This window comes from Schistocerca cancellata, chromosome 9 (genome assembly GCF_023864275.1).
Source record: "Schistocerca cancellata isolate TAMUIC-IGC-003103 chromosome 9, iqSchCanc2.1, whole genome shotgun sequence".
Taxonomy (NCBI): Eukaryota; Metazoa; Arthropoda; class Insecta; order Orthoptera; family Acrididae; genus Schistocerca; species Schistocerca cancellata.
Window position 1 is genome coordinate 376,140,072 of NC_064634.1, and position 17,714 is coordinate 376,157,785.

Genomic DNA, 17,714 nt, shown 5'->3' on the forward strand with positions numbered 1-17,714 from the left:
AGAATATCAGATTTTTGGCATTACCTCTCGCCGCGGGCGAGAGCAGCGGTGATTGCGAAGAGGTGTCAGTGCTAACAGGTAAGTTACACTGCCTGAAATAACCGCAGAAATTCGTATAGGACGTACGACGAACATATCCGTTAGGGCAGTAAGGCGAATTTTGACGTTAATGGGCTATGGAGCAAACAACTGACGCGAGTGCCATTGCTAACAGGAGACATCGCCTGCAGCATCTCTTCTCTGCTGGTGACCATATCGGTTGGACCCTAGATGGCTTAGTCACATGTGAGGCATCAACAAGGCACTGTGCAAGTCATAATGGAACGGGCTGTGTTTACATGACATGAACTAGGTCTTCTGGCCTAACTGAAACGATCATAGACTGGAAATGGTTATCTTCAGCTAATTGAAGATCATTTGTGGCGACTCATGGGCTTCATGTTCCCAAACGACTATGAAATTCTTAACGATGACAGATCGCCATGTCAGCGGGCCAATTTTCTGGACATTGCGAGTGGATGATTTCACCACCCAGAGCACCTGACATGGGGCGTAATCGGGAGGTGAGATCGTGCACAAAATCCGGCAACGGCAACACTTCCACCGTTAAGGACGGCTATAGGTGCAGCATGGCTCAGTACTTCTGCAGGGCACTTCCGACGACTTGTGGAGTCCATTCCACGCCGAGCTGCTGCAATACACCGGGAAAATAGGGGACCGACAAGACTTTAGAAGGTATCCCACGACTTTTGTCACTTCAGTGTAATTTTGGCAAGGAATGTTCGACACACCCTGCGCTTAAGAATGAAGTACTCACAATGTAGCAGAAACTGTTATAACATGCGACAATAACACTGTTGAGGAATTATCATCTTATCGTAGGAAGACTAGAGGATGAATGTCAAGAGCTATCAAGAAAACGATGATTTTCGTGTGAGTATACAAAATCCCCAACAAAAACACCAATTACAAGTACCAGACATCATCAATAAAAGCACTGAGCATCCGGGGTTTACACACTTAGATCTTCTCATATTGTACAAAGTACCCCACAATTTTACATTAAATATGACGCACTCAGGAGAGTGCTGTGTTCAGTTTAGCCAAAAACAGAAGAGATAGCTAGCCCATAGGGCCGAGCGGTTCTAGGCGCTTCAGTCCGGAACCGAGCGACTGCTACGGTCGCAGGTTCGACTCCTGCCTCGGGCATGGATGTGTGTGATGTCCTTAGTTTAGTTAGATTTAAGTAGTTTCAAGTTCTAGTGGACTGATGACGTCAGATGTTAACTCCCATAGAGCTCAGAACCATTTCAACGGAAGAGATAGTTGGTGAAGGAACATTGCTCAAATATATCTCTGTATATGCGATACCAGTAATGTGGTATGAGAACCACCAGTATGTATTCTGCTGTAAGCCTCGGTCAAAACCGAAAAAGGATGAATCAAAAGAAGTTTTTTACTGTTTATTTATAAGAGGAGCGAAAAAATTAAGAAATAATTGAATGTACAAAACAAAGTAAATGTAATAAAGAAGTACATAAGAAGTCTGTAGTACCTGAGATTCCGCGCGACTGCTACGGCCGCAGGTTCGAATCCTGCCTCGGGCATGGATGTGTGTGACGTCCTTAGTTAGGTTTAAGTAGTTCTAAGTTCTAGGGGACTGATGACCACAGATGTTAAGTCCCATAGTGCTCAGAGCCATTGGAACCATTTGAACCTAAGATTAACAAAGGTAAAATAAGGTACTGCGAAATACAGACAGTTATAGAGGCAATACGAGCCTAGCAGCTTGTCTTCAAATGGCAAGGTTGGTGATGACGTGAAACGTACTCCATACCTTATGAAACACCAAAATAACCAAAAGCCACTACGAAGCAACTCTTCATAAAGCACAAAAATCCTGAAGCACCTCTTCAATGAATTCATCGAATTGAAAGCGGTCTCTTCTGCCCTGAAGAATGGAGCCAAAAATTCCATTTCCAAGGAGTGCCTCCTCATCTGAAACTCCAGCGGCGTTATTCGTTTACACGAGGAGCGGACGCCGATACTGTGCATATAGAGAGCGCAGGCTGTGGACGGCGACCGAGGTTCCATTAAGGCTCTCCTGCGAGTACACACGGGAAATTGGTGCTCCCCCAAGGGAAATTGATCTCGCACAACTCGATCAGCGAGAGATACCGGGCGAATGGAGACGGCACAGGTGGAGTCCATTTCGTAAAAAGTCACGCCGGCAGACAGTCGCGTATGGCGACCAGAGTGGGCGACAAAATGTGTGGCGTGATTATGTGGGTATACGATTTCCTGATTTCAACCAAAGCACACGCTGTCTACACAGCGTAGTTATAGTGCAGTCGTTGAAGTAATATGAGAAGGTAGTAAGCCATTTCCCACATCTTCTTTCGTTATGGCCTCTATAGGGCCGCGTGTATTCCATTTATACAAGGAGAGTTCAATAAGTATGGCAAGACCTTTTTTCTTTTCAGGAATCAGATTGGTTTTACTCAGAATTCAATACGTCATATTATTTCCCACTTTTCTGGCTACAAAACTGTATTTTTCAACATAATTTCCTTTCAGTGCGACAGACTTACGTCACCTTACCTGGAGGGTCCGGTTGGTACAGTCCACTGGTGAACGTCGGAGACAACGTCTTAGTGCGTCAGTAACCTGTGAGCTCCTCTTGGGTGGGCAGGTTAAGGCGAGGCTTTGTGTTCTCATAGACGACGGACACGCTCAAGTTGTTTCTTCAATTTCTGGAGGGTAGCACAATGCACTTCAGAGTTAATCGTTGCACCATGAGAGATATCATCAAACAGAAGTACCTCTTCAGAGTTCCAGAAGGCGTCGCCATGAGTTTACCAGTTGAGGGTGCGGCTTCGAACACATTTTTCAGAAGAGAGGTCGTCTGTGGCCACTCTGTGCATTGCTGATTTGTCTCCGGTGGAAGTGACGAACCCATTTTTCACTGCCTGTTGCGATGATGGACAAAAAATTGTCTCTATTAACCTCGTAACGAGCAAGAATTTCTGTCCGTTACTCTTTATAATCTTTTGCCAGGCGGCGAGAAACTCAGTGGGCACACACCTTTGATAACCCCAACTACTGGACAAGTGTGTCGGCAATACCAAGAGAGTAAGAGACGTTCAGTAGTGCAGCGAGGTGTTTCATTGTGATCTATCGATCACCTCGATTGACTCTATTCGCACGTCCCAACATTGCAGTAGTCACAACAGTGTGCATCGGCATGTAGGATATGGACAGGTTGTGCGACTTTATTGCAGTGATGACAGACGCTTCGCTCAACGACTCGATCTGCTTTTGTTCACTGCTATGTCTCCGCAGATATTCTGCAAGTGCCTAGGAATATATGCGATGGTCTAGTTTTCTGCCGAAAGGAACTCATTGCCAACTCTCTGCTTGGAGTACAAGTGTGTGTGTGTGTGTGTGTGTGTGTGTGTGTGTTTGGGGCTTACAGATGCACAAAGGCGAGGTTATCAGCGACACATTAAGAAAAACGATCTCTGCTTGAAACACATCTCCTTTAGAGAGCCAACAAATTTCGGAATGTCATGAAACTATAGGGGCTGAGGCCCGGCCGGTTAGCCGATCGGTCTAACGCACGGCTTTCCGGAGTGGGAAGGAGCGCCTGCTCCCCGTCACGAATCCGCCCGCCGGACCTGTGTCGAGGTCCGGTGAGCCGGCCAGTCTGTGGATGGTTTTTAGGCGGTTCCCCATCTGCCTCGGTGTATGTGTGCTGGTTCCCCTTATTCCGCCTCAGCTACACTGTGTCGGCGATTGCTGCGCAAACAAGTTCTCCACGTACACGTACACCACCATTACTCTACTACGCAAACATAGGGGTTACATTCGTCTGGTGTGAGACGATTAATGGGGGGTCCATCGGGGGCCAAACCGCACAATAGCCCTGGGTTCAGTGTGGGGCAGCGGAGGGATGAAGTAGACTGCAGTAGTCGTCGTGGGGTTGTGGACCACTGCGGCTGCGGTGGGGACGGAGGCTCTCCGTCGTTTCTAGGTCCAACGTTAACATACAATACAATAGGGGCTGCAGTGGGATAATCCCATGATGTTCCACAAAAATTCGGGGTTTTTTCCAATCGTAACTGGCCGAGAAAAAAATGTGTAGCATTATTTCTTGATAGCCCCATGTAGATTAAATTTTCGTTACAGAATCTCTTCGTCCTTTGCATCCTCCTCCCCTACTTCTCTTCCGAGATCTTCAGTATCCCCTGATAACTCTCTATCCATTTTCAGTATCCTTCTCTGCCGTCAATCTCTGGCATATTGTTCAGCGTGTACTGGCCTGTCCAATTTCCCTTCTCTTCCGCATTGAATGTCCTTATGGAATTCTACAACCCATTTGCCTCCTTCTTTCCTCTTGCTCTCCCTGTTGTTTCACACTATCTTTCTGTCATTCCATGCGTATTAGTCCTGGTTGTATGTCAGAAAGCCGGCCGGTGTGGCCGAGCGGTTCTAGGCGTTTCAGTCTGGAACCACGCGACCGCTACGGCCGCAGGTTCGAATCCTGCCTCGGGCATGGATGTGTGTGATGTCCTTAGTTAGGTTTAAGTAGTTCTAAGGTCTAGGGGACTGATGACCTCAGGTGTTGTCCCATAGAGCTCAGAGCCACTAGAACCATTTTTTGATGTCAGAAAAAAGTTTTCCTTTTCATTCTTATCCTTGAAATATTGTCCTCAGGTGCCAGTACAGCACTTCACACTAGGTCTACGTTTCCACTTCTCACTTCCTAGTAATTTCGCTAGTGTTTCTTTCTTTTCTTTTTCTAGTTGTTCTGCATCATTTCGTCTTAGTGATATGGTCTCAGTCACATATAGTACCGCATTCCTACATGTTGTACTACGGTGCCAGTTCTTCGTTCCTGTTGTGGATATATTCTATTTATTGTGTTGCACCCAACGTCTAGGGGTGATAGGTGCTACTAGGAAATGAAATTGCACCACAGACCATTACTCATTGTCGTCCGGCCATATGATGTGTGACAATCAGGATGGTGTCCCACCATCGGTCTGGGGCATCTCGAGGCACGGCTTTGCAGGTCTTTGGGGTCCAGTACGAAGCTAGACTCATCACTGAAGACAATAATACTACAGTCAATTACATTCCCGGCCGAAGACGTGTCTGGTGATGCCCCAGACTGTGGTGGGATGCCAGTTTGATTGTCGTAGGCCATACGACCGAACAACCAGGAATGATAGTCGGAGGTACCATTTTTTTCCTTATCAGGACCCCTTTGGTAGCCATCCGGGGCTCCCTTACAACACGACCGTACGACGATGATATTCCACGCAGAGTTTTTCTACCCTTCTGAGCTCATATTTCAGGAGGATAATGCCAGTTCGTACACGGAAAAAGTTTATATTGCGCATCTTCGTGCTTTTCAAACGCTGTCTTGGCAGAAAGATCGCCAGATCTCTCCCCAACTGATAACGTTTGGAGTGTTATAGGCAGTGCCATCCAACCAGCTGCGATTTTGACGGTCTAACGTGCCAATTGGGAGAATTTTGCACGATATCCCTCAGGAGGACGCCCAATACCCATATCAATCAATGCCAAGCTGAATAACTACTTGTATAAGTTATAAGTTGACCAATTCGTTATTTACTTGCTCAATTGATGAAGTTCATTCTCTTGAATATATCATCCAATTTTTCTGAAATTATAAGCATTTATGGTCTGTATATGTACATCACATCTACTGATTTTCGGCCCATTTGGATACCTTAATTGTGGTGGCCTTTTTGTCTTTGATTGTAATTGACTGTAATTGATTATGCATCTGACACTGTGGTGTTAATATGAAATTATGAAATGAGTGATGCCTGCGTCATCTACAATGCGTGAAAGGAATGAACCTTCTAATACAATTTTCTGTTTAGAGAGGCTTATTCTTCAGATTTTCTTGTTGAAATTCATTTTGTGAATTAACTGGGTCAGTTAGTATGCAGATGGGGCATACCTGGTTAGTATACCGTGCTAGTTCGGTGAAACATTTTGTCTGCAATAGGAGTTATACCTCATGACGTAATGTATCACTGCTAGTGTTGTGTGTGACTTTGTACACAACAATAAGGAGAGATGGATTGAAGAGTGATGCGTCAGCTGTCGTTGTAGGAAAGGTGGACAGAAGCAGAAATGATTAGCGAACAGTCTTTGTATCACTAATAGCCAAGGTGTTCACCTGTCTCAGTCACATATGTTTCTTACCTGTGGCCTTCGACGCCCACGCTATGTATGGGAATTAGTCTGTATTGGGGAAGCTCACGTTATATCGAATTTATTCCTAAAGTACGTCAAATTTCAGTCCCCCTTTCGCATTTATTTTGCAGGAAAAATGTACCTCTTGTCCGGCCGCGGTGGCCGTGCGGTTCTAGGTGCTTCAGTCCGGAACCGCGGGACTGCTACGGTCGCAGGTTCGAATCCTGCCTCGGGCATGGATGTGTGTGGTGTCCTTAGGTTAGTTAGGTTTAAGTAGTTATAAGTTCTAGGGGACTGATGACCTAAGAAGTTAAGTCCCATAGTGCTCAGAGCCATTTTCTTCTTCTTGTGTGGTCGCAAGAGTATCAGTCTGATTTCCAGAAGTTGAAAGACGGGTCGCTTATTGATCGATACCTTGTTCATTATGATCTAGCCGAAAATTTAGTTCGGCTGCTGGTGCTTCCCCTCACGGTGCTGTTTTGTCACATAAATTGTGTTGTTGACAGGCCGACTGCCGTTGTTTCGAAGTTCTTGAACAGTGTAATATTCGCAAACTGAAAAGGAAGCTGTCGCCATTGTCTATGGTGTCACATAGTTTCACCACTACCATTTTGGCCAAAAATTCTACTTGGTAACTGACCATAAACCTCTACAAGCTTCGTTTAGTCTTTCAGCATGCGCAGCGCATAAGTTCCAACAGTGGGCTCTTCTTTTGCCAAATTACCAGTATGAGATTAAAAGCATGCCAATGTAGATGTTCTCTATCGCCTCCCTGTGGACGTAGATACAAAAATCGATGAGTCCTCTACATTGTGTTACTACATTGATGCGCAAGACACAGATTCTTTGCATAGCTTTCCACTTAATCACTGGAAATTTACCCAGGACAAAGCGAAAGATCCTGATTTTCAGGGTCTGTTGTACTACATCTGCACTGATTTGGCCGCGTTTAGCCAGACAGATTTGTAGCTCTGCGGTTCACCGATCATTTGCCCATCGGCACGCCCTTGCAGGTCGCCAAGGTGCCATTGCTTCGCATTGATAACGACCAGTCAATTGTTTTAATTCCCTCGGCTCTCCAGTTTGACGTGTTTCATTTAATACGCCAAGCAGCTTGCACGACGTCATCGCACTTGGCACGATCTGGATGTACAAATTATCCAGTTGGTTTCTCAGTGACAAGTCTGTGCTCAGCATCAGTCAGCCCAGGCTCAGCAAATGGGCGAAAGCTCAAAACCTTGGCAACGTCTGCACTTTACATTTTGCGGGTCCTTACTGGACTGAACGTTGGCTTCCTGTCATTGATGATTTCAGCAAGTTTTCCTTCATGCTTCTTAGGCACTCTACTATGGCTTGTTCCACAATCCGTGCCTTGTCGATCTTTTGCCTCGTGGCATTGCCGGAAGGGATAGTGTCTGACAGTGGAACTAAATTTGTTACTGCCAAGTAGGAACAGTTTTACACTGCTTCTGGCATCAGTCACGAGTGCAGTGTTCCACTCGCTGAGCGTTTTGTACGAAATTTTAAGCAATAAATGGACAGACGTCATGCCTCCCACACACAGGATCAAGCTTTTCTTGCTATTCATGTCATCCTACCGCACCCAGCCATGCGACGGACGAGCTCTGGTGGAACTGTTACATGAACAGTGCGACCACGACTTGCTTCAGTTGTAACACCCGCCACGGCGTGTGGCACCCAGGAATGATATCAAAGTAACGATTCGATCTTTTATAGTCAGCATGGCAGACAGAGGCACTTGGAGCTAGACACTGGAGCTGCTGGAAGCCGACACCCTTTCATGGTCGTCGCTGTCTTCTCCAGATAGGCCCCTCTTACCAGCGGCTGTCCCAGGTGCCGCCTCGGGTCCTTCAGCAGTCGCCGAGACGCCTCCGTCTTTGTTTGCACCTCCACCTCCGGATGAGGGTGCGAAATTACTAACGTGTTCTTCAGGACTGCAGCGGAAGACAACGATGCCATCTAAATACCTTGAACAAAAAGGAACTTTTGCAATCTGATGCTCCAGGAAGCGCTGAAACGCCGTGGGTGTGAGAGCACTGCCAAATGACAATACAAAAAAATCTGAAGAAACCCAGATGATTCTTAATGACAAAGACCCGACTGCTCGTCCAGAGGTAAAAGTAACGACCGACACCCAATTTGCCCATGAATTTTTCCGGGCATGACAAGGGACAGTATTCTTAAAATTGGCGTACAAACTTATTATGCCGGACGGCTTCTTTAGAGTAACAACAGCGGACGCCCACGATTGCCAGTAATGGATGCTACAACCACACTGTCTTACAAAGCAGTAAGTAAATTAACCGGCTGTTCTCGAAGGGTGTGAGAGACAGAATTAGCTCTAATAAAACATAGCTGTACATTGTGAGAGAGGGAAAAATTAATATCTTTGTCTAAACCCTTAGAAAACAAATCCGTAATTTCTGCACAAAACTTAGCAACACTGTCCTGAGGATCAAAGGATGGAACAGAAAGTACATTGTCCCGAATACTTAACCCAATCAAATACAAGGACTCTAAACCAAAATTATTAGCACTGCCTTGGGGGGAAAGCACTGTAAGTGTTAATTCGTGAAATTTCTGAAAGTTGCCGGAAGGATACAAGTGCCTATGAGAGGAACCTCTTGATCGTGATACACCGTCAGTATACGGCGTGATGGGCACAACATGGGATTGCCAAGCAATTCCTATGGTTAAGCGAAGTCACTGAAGATCCAGTGTCAAGTTGCAGTCGGGCTGATTATCCAGCAATTGTAGGACCTACGAATAGTTTGTAGTCCTTATGTAACACTGCAGATGAAGTGGGAGCCTTTCAAGAAAGGCTATTACACTGTTGAGCACTACGACACTATGGGGCTTTCAAACATACTACACAGTGTTTGTGTGGCACATCTGCATGAAGGAGTTGCAGAATGGGTTGTCTTGTGCGTCTGTAAGAACGCAGGCTGTTCGTGTCTCTGTTTTCCACAAAAAGAAAACCTTGTGTTTCTCCGTGCTTATGATGTCTCACAGACATAGTCCAGTTCATATAATAGCAGCTAGGATGAGGCTCGCTGTTCTAAGCACAAACAATGGGCCAGCAGAGGGTGCTCGTAGCCACAGCCGCTGGAGTCATTGCCCAGCAAGTGCGCGCTATTGGGACTGCCAGATCCCGCGCGACCGCTACCTGCATCAGACAGTACAAATGGTTCAAATGGCTCTGAGCACTATGGGACTTAACAGCTGTGGTCATGTCCCCTAGAACATAGAACTACTTAAACCTAACTAAGCTAAGGACATGCCCGAGGCAGGATTCGAACATGCGACCGTAGCAGTCGCGCGGTTCCGGACTGCGCGACTAGAACCGCGAGACCACCGCGGCCGGCCATCAGACATTAATTTGCCATTCCATTACCAGCCTCGCGACGCTCGTGGGGAGGTATCGATACTTGATATCACAGCTAGACATTTCTCGCAACACCTTTGAAACACCATATATACCTCTGGTCATGTGGAAGGCTCGTCTCATCCTCTTCAGCCTCTCTTTTATTCTTTCATTTCTCCTGCTTCTTCCTGTCTTGTATTCTTCCAGATGTTTAAATTTGTCCATCTATTACTGCGTTCCTGTGCTGCTAAATTACCATGGGTATTCAATACCTCTCTCTTGTTGTATGCGATCCTTAGTTCCGACATACAACCACGCACAGATTGTCGAGTTGTGACATTGTGTCTTCGTCAGTGACACTAGCTATGTCGTTTCAAATGCTACGCAGTCCACTTGATCCTGTTGTTCTTCCTGACCGCCACGCGGGATTAGCCGAGCGGTCTGAGGCGCTGCAGTCATGGACTGTGCGTCTGGTCCCGGCGGAGGTTCGAGTCTTCCCTCGGGCACTGGTGTGTGTGTTTGTCCTTAGGATAATTTGGGGTAAGTAGTGTGTAAGCTTACGGACTGATGACCTTAGCAGTTAAATCCCATAAGAATTCACACACATTTGAATATTTTCTTCCTGACCCCCAATCTTTGGTATTCGCATTTTCGCGATTATAACCTTCTACCTAATCCACATCCTCTCTAGCTGTTTCAGGAAGGCAGTCAGCTAACAGGGGTATCGTTCACACAAGAATACTTTTTTTTAATGATTCTATCCAAGTAGTTCGATGTGACCATGACGAATAGTGTTGCTAATACACGCAATAAACCTTGCCAGATATTGCATTAACTTGATATATTTACAATTTCATTGACTCAATTCAATTAACCTTATAATTACAGCTAAAATAATTTTTAGCAATTTTTCACTCGAGTACTTCTAGTTATTCTGTAAATCTAGCAGCCTATAGTTTTATTTATTCTAAGAAATGACAAGGATCGGGACATATTTTTATTTAAATACTTTAACCTCGCGACGAAACTGCATAACACGGTAGTAAATTAATTAAAATGGCGTTAAATTCAACTGAATTAATTAAACTATTGTATAACTGTAATTTTAATTTTAATGTGAAACATACGTTCGCTACCACCAGCCCAGCTTGTAAACATAGTGAGACTTAAGTATGCCGCGCTTGAGTGGGAGCAATTAAATGTCAAAATATAACCGATTTCCTTCAGTGGATGGAGGCTGGAAAACATTTAGTTGCTGTTACGACGAGAAAAACATCTGCAAGGTCTTCCTGACGTATACAGGAATGCACTGCACCGTAAGGAGTCGTAAGGACATCGCCATAGGGTACTTGAAGTGTGTCGAAAAGCTGTAGCGCTGCCCAGCTGCTATGAGAAACAGGGTGACACCCAGATTGAGTATCAAACCGCCCTAGCGAATCACTGAACCGCTGGGGAGGGGTAGGCATAATGTTTCAATAATCACCTAGAAAAAATAACTACCTGCGATTGTCTGTCTGTTTGCTTAGGCGTGTTTTTCGCTGAGGCACTCCGACGTGCTATACGATACGTTATCCAACTCGTGGTATGACAGCAAAAGCACATCTGCATTTTCGTAGCGTTCAGAAACCTAGCGGAAGCAAAGTAACTGGCTCACACAGGAACGACAGCTCAGTCGTAGCGCCTGGTGCGATACGAAGTGTTGGTCGTTCCATGCAACTACACTCATGCCCATAAATTAAGGATAATTGCAGAATGTGGTACCACACAATTTGGTAGTACAAAAAACTGGCGCTAATAGCATAGGCACATAGAGAACATACACGACACAGATCTGTAAGTCCACGGTATTCGTTATAAGTTAAGAAAACCTTTCCGAAATACAAGTGCTACAAAACGCCGCTTCTGTGCATGTAACACGACATCAGTATGGGATATGGTCACCATGCACACGTACACAGGCCGCACAACGGGTTGGCATACTCTGGATCAGGTGGTCGAGCAGCTGCTGGGTTATAGCGTTCCATTCTTGCACCAGTACCTGTCGGAGCTCCTGAAGTGTCCTAGGGGTTTTAAGACGTGCAGCGATACGTCGACCGAGACCATCCCAGACTTTCTCGATGGGGTTTTGGTCTGTAGAACAGGCAGGCCACTCCATTCGCCTGACATCTTCTGTTTAAAGGTACTCCTCCAAGATGGCAGCTCGGTGGGGCCGTGCGTCATCATCCATCTGGAGGAAGGTGGGACCCACTGCACCCCTGAAAAGGCGGACATACTGGTGCAAAATTACATCCCGATACACATGATCTCTTAAAGTTCCTCTGTCAAAGACATGCAGGGGTTTACGTGCACCAATCATAATCCAACCACACATTACAGGTCCCTTTCAAGGACATTAAGGGTTTGGTATTTGGTTCCTGGTTCACGCCAGATGAAAACCCGGCGAGAATCACTGTTCAGACTATACCTGGACTCTTCCGTGAACATAACCTGTGACCACTATTCCAATGACCATGTACTTTGTTCTTGACACGAGGCTTTACAAGCTCTCCTGTGACTATGTGTCAGTGGAATGCACCTTCCAGATCTCCGGGCGAATAAACCATGTCTGTTCAGTCGTCTGTGAACTGTGTGTCTGCAGTACTCCTTGGCCGTCTGCGGGCACTGATGGTGAGATATCGGACTTGTGGTGTTTTACACTGTGGACGTCCCGTACTGTAGCGCCTGGACACTTTTCCTTTCTGCTGGAATAGTTGCCATAATCCACACTTTGTGCCACACGGAGGGTTCGTGCTACGACCTGCTGTGTTTGACCAGCCTCCAGTCACCCTAGTATTCTACCCTTCAAAACGTCATCAATATGTGTTCTCTGAACCATTTTCAACACACAGTCACCATTAACACGTCTGAAAGCCTCTGCTAACTTACTCGCTGCACCCTACTCTGACGTGCACCTCTGCGTATGTGGACTGCTGCCAGCGCCACCGTGCGACGACCGCAGGTCACATGGTCATACCCCGAGGTGATTCAAACCCGCAAACCGCTCACCATATATCAGCATTATCCTTAATTTATGAGCACGAGTGTCTATGAGTAGGGACATTTCAGGTCATGTTATTTGTCTTAAAAATAAATAGGTTTTATGTTGCTGGAGTGGACTTGCATTGAACTATGTAGTTAGTTTCTCAGTAAAAATTTTACTTGTCGCATAAAAAATTTAAAAACATGGTTTTCTGGTTTTTGCATGTTCTCCGCTATGCGATCTTTCTCATTCGATTTGAAGAAAATTATCTGGCAAAAAAAACGTTTTCTTTGCAGCTTACACTCCTTCATCACATCCTGAGTAATGAATTGATTTTCTTTTCCTTGTTTCTCCACAGATGTTATGGTACTTTTCAAAAAAGTAAATTACTGGGCACGTTTGGAAATGTTTGCAGTAAACAACATAGTTGCTGGCCAGGTTACGTTTATTACCTATTACGTCATACACCATTTCCTGCGAAATATTGCTGACATCTTAATTTACTTTAACGGTGCAAAAAGAGCCGTATCTCTTTACACTCTCGAGAAATTACGTGACATATATTAGAGGATGTCAGTAACTATGTTGACACTTACATGGCAAACGTGAGGCTATCGGCACCTGTTATTGTCAGCTATGTTGAGTGCGGAGCTGACTTGCGTTTCTCTAGCTGAAGCTGGAAATGAACACAAGTACTGAAATGAAAAGAAACGTTTTATCAGTGAATGCTCGCTGGGTAATGCACGTTACGAAAAATGCCTTGCTTTTGTAAGATTAAAATAATTAAAATAACCGCTTTTTAAAATAACAATTTTTCGGTTGTAGACTTCGAACTAATATTGAAAAACTGTAGTATAGATAAAGGTGCAGGGGATATGGAATGATACGTGGTTGAGGCTGTGGCAGCAAAGATAGCGAAGTGAAGGAAACAGGCGTGGCGAGAGCGAAAGGTCTTGTTGATCACTTCCCTCCATTGTCACTTTTGAGGGGTATGGACTTTTCACCCTGAAGCAACAACAAAATAAGGGATTCGGTTATTATCCCAAGTTTGTGGCATGTCAGTACAGGTTTAGTCAGAAAGATCTTTACAATTTTGGAATGATACGAAAATGTATTGAGATAATTTACAGAACCAATACGTGTGTCATTTCTACATCTACATCTACATCTATACTCCGCGAGCCACCTTACGGTGTGTGGCGGAGGGGCGGAGGGTACTTATTGTACCACTATCTGATCCCCCCTTCCCTGTTCCATTCACGAATTGTGCGTGGGAAGAACGACTGCTTGTAAGTCTCCGTATTTGCTTTAATTTCTCGGATCTTTTCGTTGTGATCATTACGCGAGATATATGTGGGCGGTAGTAATATGTTGCCCATCTCTTCCCGGAATGTGCTCTCTCGTAATTTCGATAATAAACCTCTCCGTATTGCGTAACGCCTTTCTTGAAGTGTCCGCCACTGGAGCTTGTTCAGCATCTCCGTAACGCTCTCGCGCTGACTAAATGTCCCCATGACGAATCGCGCTGCTTTTCGCTGGATCATGTCTATCTCTTCTATTAATCCAACCTGGTAAGGGTCCCATACTGATGAGCAATACTCAAGAATCGGACGAACAAGCGTTTTGTAAGCTACTTCTTTCGTCGATGAGTCACATTTTCTTAGAATTCTTCCTATGAATCTCAACCTGGCGCCTGCTTTTCCCACTATTTGTTTTATGTGATCATTCCACTTCAGATCGCTCCGGATAGTAACTCCTAAGTATTTTACGGTCGTTACCGCTTCCAATGATTTAACACCTATGGCATAATCGTACTGGAATGGATTTCTGCCCCTATGTATGCGCATTATATTACATTTATCTACGTTTAGGGAAAGCTGCCAGTTGTCGCACCATGCATTAATCCTCTGCAGGTCTTCCTGGAGTACGTACGAGTCTTCTGATGTTGCTACTTTCTTGTAGACAACCGTGTCATCTGCAAATAGCCTCACGGAGCTACCGATGTTGTCAACTAAGTCATTTATGTATATTGTAAACAATAAAGGTCCTATCACGCTTCCTTGCGGTACTCCCGAAATTACCTCTACATCTGCAGATTTGGAACCGTTAAGAATGACATGTTGTGTTCTTTCTTCTAGGAAATCCTGAATCCAATCACAAACCTGGTCCGATATTCCGTAAGCTCGTATTTTTTTCATTAAACGTAAGTGCGGAACCGTATCAAATGCCTTCCTGAAGTCCAGGAATACGGCATCAATCTGCTCGCCAGTGTCTACGGCACTGTGAATTTCTTGTGCAAATAGGGCGAGCTGAGTTTCACATGATCTCTGTTTGCGGAATCCATGTTGGTTATGATGAAGGAGATTTGTATTATCTAAGAACGTCATAATACGAGAACACAAAACATGTTCCATTATTCTACAACAGATTGACGTAAGCGAAATAGGCCTATAATTATTCGCATCTGATTTATGACCCTTCTTGAAAATGGGAACGACCTGCGCTTTCTTCCAGTCGCTAGGTACTTTACGTTCTTCCAGCGATCTATGATAAATTGCTGATAGAAAGGGGGCAAGTTCTTTAGCATAATCACTGTAGAATCTTAAGGGTATCTCGTCTGGTCCGGATGCTTTTCCGCTACTAAGTGATAGCAGTTGTTTTTCAATTCCGATATCGTTTATTTCAATATTTTCCATTTTGTCGTCCGTGCGACGGCTGAAGTCAGGGACCGTGTTACGATTTTCCGCAGTGAAACAGTTTCGGAACACTGAATTCAGTATTTCTGCCTTTCTTCGGTTTGCCTCTGTTTCGGTGCCATCGTGGTCAACGAGTGACTGAATAGGGGATTTAGATCCGCTTACCGATTTTACATACGACCAAAACTTTTTAGGGTTCTTGTTTAGATTGTTTGCCAATGTTTTATGTTCGAATTCGTTGAATGCTTCTCTCATTGCTCTCTTTACGCTCTTTTTCGCTTCGTTCAGCTTTTCCTTATCAGCTATGATTCGACTACTCTTAAACCTATGATGAAGCTTTCTTTGTTTCCGTAGTACCTTTCGTACATGATTGTTATACCACGGTGGATCTTTCCCCTCGCTTTGGACCTTAGTCGGTACGAACTTATCTAAGGCGTACTGGACGATGTTTCTGAATTTTTTCCATTTTTGTTCCACATCCTCTTCCTCAGAAATGAACGTTTGATGGTGGTCACTCAGATATTCTGCGATTTGTGCCCTATCACTCTTGTTAAGCAAATATATTTTCCTTCCTTTCTTGGCATTTCTTATTACACTTGTAGTCATTGATGCAACCACTGACTTATGATCACTGATACCCTCTTCTACATTCACGGAGTCGAAAAGTTCCGGTCTATTTGTTGCTATGAGGTCTAAAACGTTAGCTTCACGAGTTGGTTCTCTAACTATCTGCTCGAAGTAATTCTCGGACAAGGCAGTCAGGATAATGTCACAAGAGTCTCTGTCCCTGGCTCCAGTTCTGATTGTGTGACTATCCCATTCTATACCTGGTAGATTGAAGTCTCCCCCTATTACAATAGTATGATCACGAAACTTCTTCACGACGTTCTGCAGGTTCTCTCTGAGGCGCTCAACTACTACGGTTGCTGATGCAGGTGGTCTATAGAAGCATCCGACTATCATATCTGACCCACCTTTGATACTTAGCTTAACCCAGATTATTTCACATTCGCATTCGCTAATAACTTCACTGGATATTATTGAATTCTTTACTGCTATAAATACTCCTCCACCATTGGCGTTTATCCTATCCTTGCGGTATATATTCCATTCTGTGTCTAGGATTTCGTTACTGTTCACTTCCGGTTTTAACCAACTTTCCGTTCCTAATACTATATGCGCACTATTTCCTTCAATAAGAGATACTAATTCAGGAACCTTGCCCTGGATACTCCTGCAGTTTACCAATATTACGTTAACTTTTCCTGTTTTTGGTCTCTGAGGACGGACGTTCTTTATCAACGATGATAATGTCCTCTCTGGTAAGCCGTCAGGTATTTTATCGTTTCGCCCAAGGGGGGGTCCCTCTAACCTAAAAAACCCCCGTGTGCACGCCACACGTACTCTGCTACCCTAGTAGCTGCTTCCGGTGTGTAGTGCACGCCTGACCTGTCTAGGGGGGCCCTACAGTTCTCCACCCAATAACGGAGGTCGATGAATTTGCAACCATTATAGTCGCAGAGTCGTCTGAGCCTCTGGTTTAGACCCTCCACACGGCTCCAAACCAGAGGACCGCGATCGACTCTGGGCACTATGCTGCAGATATTAAGCTCAGCTTGCACTCCGCGTGCGATGCTGGTTGTCTTCACCAAATCAGCCAGCCGCCGGAAGGAACCAAGGATGGCCTCAGAACCCAAGCGGCAGGCGTCATTCGTTCCGACATGTGCTACTATCTGCAGCCGGTCACACCCAGTGCGTTCAATAGCTGCCGGAAGGGCCTCCTCCACATTACGGACGAGACCCCCCGGCAAGCACACCGAGTGCACACTGGCATTCTTCCCCGACCTACCCGCTATTTTCCTGAGGGGCTCCATAACCCGCCTAACGTTGGAGCTCCCTATAACTAATAGGCCCGCCCTCTGTGACTGTCGGGACCTTGCCGGAGAATCGGCCACTGGCCCAACAGGCGAGGCATCCTGTGGTGGCTCGGAAACGATGTCATCACCACTAGGAAGCACCCCGTACCTGTTGGAAAGGGGTAAGGCAGCTGCCACGCGGCCAGATCCCACCTTCGCCTTTCGGCCAGGCACGCGAGAGCCCACCACTGTCCGCCATTCACCCTGGAGTGATGGCTGACCGGTAAGATGCTCACTGCCGGAAGACGCAGCGACATCAGGGGTTCCATGTGATTCCAAGGCCACCGAAGTAGGCATAGGTCTCACCACAGTTGCCCCAACGCCACTACGAGCCGACGCCTGCGCCTCGAGCTCGATGAGCCTAACAGACAAAGCCTCCACCTGCCCCCGAAGAGTGGCCAATTCTCCTTGCGTCCGCTCACAACAACCACAGTCCCTACACATGACTATGTTTACCCTACCCT